General features: G+C 32.1%; 1 long non-coding RNA gene across 4 annotated transcripts; it reads right to left on the bottom strand.

Annotated features, from left to right (window-relative positions):
- Positions 1-1563: 1563 nt before the first annotated feature.
- LOC129981670 (uncharacterized) lies at positions 1564-5360 on the bottom strand. 4 transcript variants are annotated; one of them, XR_008785343.1, is made up of 8 exons: positions 4852-5360; positions 3698-3808; positions 3387-3511; positions 3033-3310; positions 2374-2458; positions 2144-2279; positions 1852-2001; positions 1564-1674 (listed from the first exon to the last, which is right to left on the bottom strand). It is a non-coding gene; the product is annotated as an uncharacterized LOC129981670 (long non-coding RNA). The 4 variants fall into 4 exon arrangements; XR_008785342.1 differs by having other exon boundaries at positions 3033-3511; positions 4852-5137; positions 5213-5360; XR_008785344.1 differs by having other exon boundaries at positions 3033-3555.
- Positions 5361-5614: the final 254 nt, after the last annotated feature.

Below are 5614 nucleotides of genomic sequence, written 5' to 3'. Positions count from 1 at the left end.
CAAACTTCGTTATAGATACAGGAATTAACACCTATTCGAATATGAAGGATTCTTTAATAATAGTCATTCAAAATCACGAAATGAAGTTTTAGAAACAAACAAGGTCAAGAAATTGCTTCAGTTACAACGAAAGGGTGCAGTGTTCTTTATAAAATTGGTTTGTAAATGGAAAGAAATTCTGCCGATATAATGGTTAAAAAGACTACAGTAATGAAAATCCAAGACTTAAAATTGTATAGTAGCAATCTGTCATGTCAAACAATTCTTAGCAAATTCGGTAATAACAAATATGTTCTCAAATGCAATTTATAGAGGAAGGCACCACGAAAATTAAATCTAGGTTTTGTTCCATCAAATTTGTTATGTCGCTGTATTTACAATATCCGTTTCTTGCATCTAGTCAATTAGTTCCGTTTGAAATTTGCTTGTGAACATATTGATAACATAAATTCAAATATAGTCTTCGTCCGTAATTGAACTGTGCAGCATCCGCACTCCAATATGCGCTTGATGAAGGGTCCAGGTATTGTCTGTTATTCCAGGATCACATCGATGAAGGCGTATTCCTAACAGACACCTAAAGGGAATATTAAATATTTTAAATCAATTTAACTTCAATACCAATTCCATTGAATGTCAAATAGCATTAATATTGCTCATAAAATGAAATACAAGAATATGAAGACTATAGTTAAATAAATTGACTATTTAATCTTTGTAAAGTTCATAACAAAAATTAAATCCTAATAAAGCTATTTGCACTACTTTAATTGCACTTGTAGAATTTATCTAAATATTTAAGTTATTTATCATAGTAAAAAGCCTTTTCCTGAAAGTTTCGTGTATGTATTATTTAAGATAAACTGCGATGACAAATTAATAACTTTGCTTAATGAAGAGATAAACGTTTCTTCCTCAACCACCATTAAAATACTCTCCAAATGGATGTCTTATATACCGATACAATGAAATGTGGCTTGAAAAGCATTTAGTTTTCATTCTGGGGGCAGAAACCAAAATATTGGGATTTTCACATTAGACTCTTGGGAAAAAAACAATGTAATTAATGCCCTTACTAAGATTATATTATTTACTTAAGAATAATGAATCATTGAGAAGAAAAAATTGAAAGTCAATAGCAAAATATTTTATGCGCCTTGAAAATAAGTTAATCCGGAAACAGAACGAAGATTTAAAGGAAACGCAATTACCCGACATTTGTCGTTCTGTTCGTGTACTTGAAGAGGCTTATAGCAGAGCAACATTTTAGTAGTGAGGGACTTGCAGAAGGCTGTCACACGGTAGATTCATTCTCCATCGACCGATTTCTTCAGACACTATAGTTGCAGAAGTTGATCTCGGAATGGCATCAATTTCGCCATTTCGCGTATTGAGAAATAGCTGGGTACGCTGCTTCTGTTTTGATAGATATTTACAGATGATTGTGGTTTGCCTCCTTACAGCTTACTGGAAATTTGCCTTCTACAAGAATAAAAGTGATTAGAAAATGCCATGTTCTTGCTATTTAATTTGATTAAGAAGTTGAATGTATACTTCGATTTCCAATGTTTTGATATTAGTAGAGAGTATTTCATAGCATCCAGCTTAGTTGCTGTCAGTTCAGAGCATGTGTGGAACCAAGAAAGCAGTATCTTCTGGTGATGAGTGATACGCCTTTAGAGAAAAAGATGACTATAGATCAAAACCTATTCGGAACCATGTTTAAAAAATATTAAGTTATAAAAAGTAATAAGTCAAATTATAAACCTATTTTACATTCGTAAAGTAGGTTACTTAATGATCAAATGTATGAATGAATAAATCCTATATTCATTTCCGTATGACAATTACCGAAATTCTTGCAACATGCCGATATCGCTTCAGAATCATTCAGGTAACTTTGTGTTGAGAAATAGCTGGAAAGCCCGCTTCTGTCTTGATAGAACCTTCCACATAAATTATATGTAGTTTGCCTCCGCATGTCTTCAGAAAACTTGTTTTCTAGAAAAAAATATTTGAAAATGCCATGGCGTTTCGATTATTTCAAGTAATTAATAAAATTATGCATTAATTGTATTTCAAATAATTCAGTAACTGAAATTTAGCAATGCACTTATATAGTCATTTTTGGTGACTATTTTACCATATGCAGCATAAATGGCGTCAATTCCAAAGCTATATGGAATCACGAAACCCTTATTACTTCATGGATGGATAACATGTCTTGATTCAGAAAAAGACATTTAATATAAGCAGTAGGTATCCAACTTTTTCTACATCTATAAAAGGAAAATGTGCATTGGTAAAGATGCAATTTAATAATCAAATTCTATCTTCATTTTGGTACGACTATTATCAGTTCTTGCAACTTACCGTTATCTCTACGATACCATTCTGAGAAAAGTTTCTCGATCACCCAGATTGCTGGTAGAGAATTTGTCAGAAACTGAAGTAGTCGCTACAAATGAACATGGAAATATTGTCATTAAGAATTTTATTTAATCAGGTGTACATGCATTGACATAATTAGAAATAAAAAAAAGCGAAGTACACAAGAATTCATTTCGTTTGAAGCTATCAAACGCTGGCAGCATTTTAAATATATTTGTAAAAAGATCTATCTAGACTTGTTATTGATCATACTAATGTGTTGGTTCGAGAATCTTTCGTGAGCTATGCAAATGTTTAAGAACATAAGTTTTTCATTCAAATTACAGTCAATAAATGTCTAATGAAGATTGCTGTACAGTTTCTCCACCAATCTTCATTAAATGCTCTTCAAATAAAAGCAATCATAAAGCGATGAAATTAAATTTCGTTTGAAAAACATTTATTTTATGCAAGACTCCAACTTAAGTTTTGTTCATTGTGGTATTGAGACACTCGGGAAAGCGTTTTGTACTTATTAGTTGCATATATATCTAATTAGGAGTAATAGGATTAAAAATTGATTTTTTTTACAAATTAACAGTAAAATGCTTATTCAGAAAATCAGATCCTCTATATCCAAAAGCTTTATGAAATAAAATTACCTGGAAATATTTCTTGTTCCATTTCTGCACTTTAAAAAGGTTTCTGGCCTGGCAACATTTTACTTGTGACGAGGAGACATGCAAAAGGCTGTCGCATGTTGATTCCATGCTCTGGCGATTGATTTGTTCGGTCCCTCTACTCACGAAAGATGATCTCGGGATGGCACGCGCTTCAGTTCCTCCGCTTTTCTATTTTCAGAAATAGCTAGAAATTCTGCATCCGTTTTAATAGATGTTGACGAGTAATTATGGTTTGCCTCCTTGCAGTTCAATGTTTTCTGGAAAATCAAATAAAATGGTTAGATAATGTCATCTTTGTGATTTCAATATTATAAATAAGAAACGAAAGGATACTTGATTTTCCAACATTTCAATGTCATCTGTAGTGAGCATTTCACAACATACATCGCAATAGATGTCGGTTCATAATAAGTGTGGTAACGGAGACAGCAATCTCACTTTTAGTGTAAATGGGGACCCTTTATTGAACAAAAGATTACTATGCATCAAAATCTAATCCAACCTACATATAAATATTATAAAAAATACAAAGTTTAATTATATAATAACCTACTTCACATTCGTCAAGTTATTTAATAATCAAATGAATAATTATATTCTATATTCATTTTGATATGATAATTATCAAAATTCTTGCAACTTACCTCAATTATTCTGAAGGATATCAGTAACACTAACCAAGTCTTATTACGTTGATAAATTGGAAATTCTGCTTCTGTTTTGATGGATGGTTTCAAGTAGTAATGGTTTGCTTCCTAATTTAAGAGAAATTTTTCTTTAGAAAAATATTTGTGAATACATGGTCTTTTGGTTATTTCAGATAATTAATATAACTATTAATTCAGAAACTAACTATATACATGCGTTGCCAAAATGGGTCATTTTTAGTGAGTATTCCATCACATTCAGCAAGAATGCCGTCAATTTTGGACATATGGGGAATCTCGAAAGTTAGTTACTTCATGGGTGGATAGTACGTCTTTATTCAGAAAAACAAGTTTAATATAGACAGCATGTGTTCCAATTTGTATATACCTATAAAAATATAAAGCGTACATTGGTAAAGATACAATTTAATAGTTAAAACCTCTATTTTGGCATGACAATTATAAATTTTTGTAGCTTATATTTATCTCTTCGATACTATATTGAGAAGAAGTTTCCATATCATCCAGATTGCTGCCGAATATGTGTCAGATATTGAAGAGTCACTCTACAAATGGAACAGAAATCTTATTCCATTATTTAAATCGGATATACATGCAATAAACACAATCACATTTTTTGGAAGTTAACAGCAATTTAATTCCCAATTGATAATCAAACTACTCTCAGTATTTTAAATGCATTTGTAACATGTTAAAATAGTTTTATTTATCCTAGTGTTAGTTTCTCAATCTTACGAAGGGTATGCAAGCGTATTATTTTAATGACAAATGTTGCCATCAATATATTAATCCTCCTTTTAACAATCATTGATTATACTGAAGATTACAGTACAGTTTTTCCTCCGAGCGCCATCAAATATCCTCCAAATAGAAACCAGCGTCTAGTGATAAAATGAAGTTACGCTTGAAAAACATTCAATTTTCATTCTGTCAGACGACAGTTGAACTGTTGTGGTTTGAAATATTTAGACGTTATAAAAACACTGCTTTGTGATCATAATGACCTACATATACACATCTCATTAGGACTAATATAGGATTGGAGATATTTTTTTCAAACCAATAGTAAAATATTTCATTCATCCAGAAAAATTCTAGGAAAGGCAAAGACTTTAAAGAAAGAAAATTACCTAGAAAATTCTCTTGTCCTGTTTTAGCACTTCAAATGGTTCCTTCCTAGCCAGGCAACATTTTCCTGATGAAGACGACATTCAGAAGGCTTTCGCATGCTGGCTCCATTTTCAGGCGATTCATTTATTCTACTGTTGCATTCGCAGAAGTTGATTTCAGAATGGCAAGCGCTCCGATTTCACAGATACTTACGTTGAGAAGTAGCTGGAAATGTCTATCAAAACGGATGTAACGTTTCCAGGTAATAATGATTTGCATCCTTATTAGCTTATGGGAATCTGCTTTCTAGAAGAAAACGATTAGAGAATATCATGTCATTTTTTGCAATTTTAGTATTATAATTAAGAAACCGAACTATACTTGTATTTCCAGTCTGTTGATCATCTGTAGTGAGTATTTCTCAGCATCCAATATAGTTGATGTCGGTTCAGTTCATGGGAGGGGGGGGGGAACCAAGGAACCCTTTTTCATGGCGATTGGTATTCAGCAAAAGGTCATTACTACAGGTCGTCAATTTTCTAACCTATGCATACTTAATGTGCACATTAGTAATGTTGCAATTTAACTATCAGATTGAATGCTTATATTCTATAATCTAGCATGATAATTGTCAAAATTCGTTTAACTTACCGTTATCTTCTATAGCATTCTGAGAAAGTTTCCTAATCGTCCAATTGCAAGTAGAGAGAATTTGTGACAAACCGAAACAGCAGTCATTCCATAGACTAGGATTGAGGGATGTGTCATTGTTCCTATTATTAG

This window comes from Argiope bruennichi, chromosome 8, assembly GCF_947563725.1.
Source record: "Argiope bruennichi chromosome 8, qqArgBrue1.1, whole genome shotgun sequence".
In the NCBI taxonomy this organism is placed as follows: Eukaryota; Metazoa; Arthropoda; class Arachnida; order Araneae; family Araneidae; genus Argiope; species Argiope bruennichi.
This window is presented reverse-complemented; position numbering and strand designations above follow the sequence as displayed.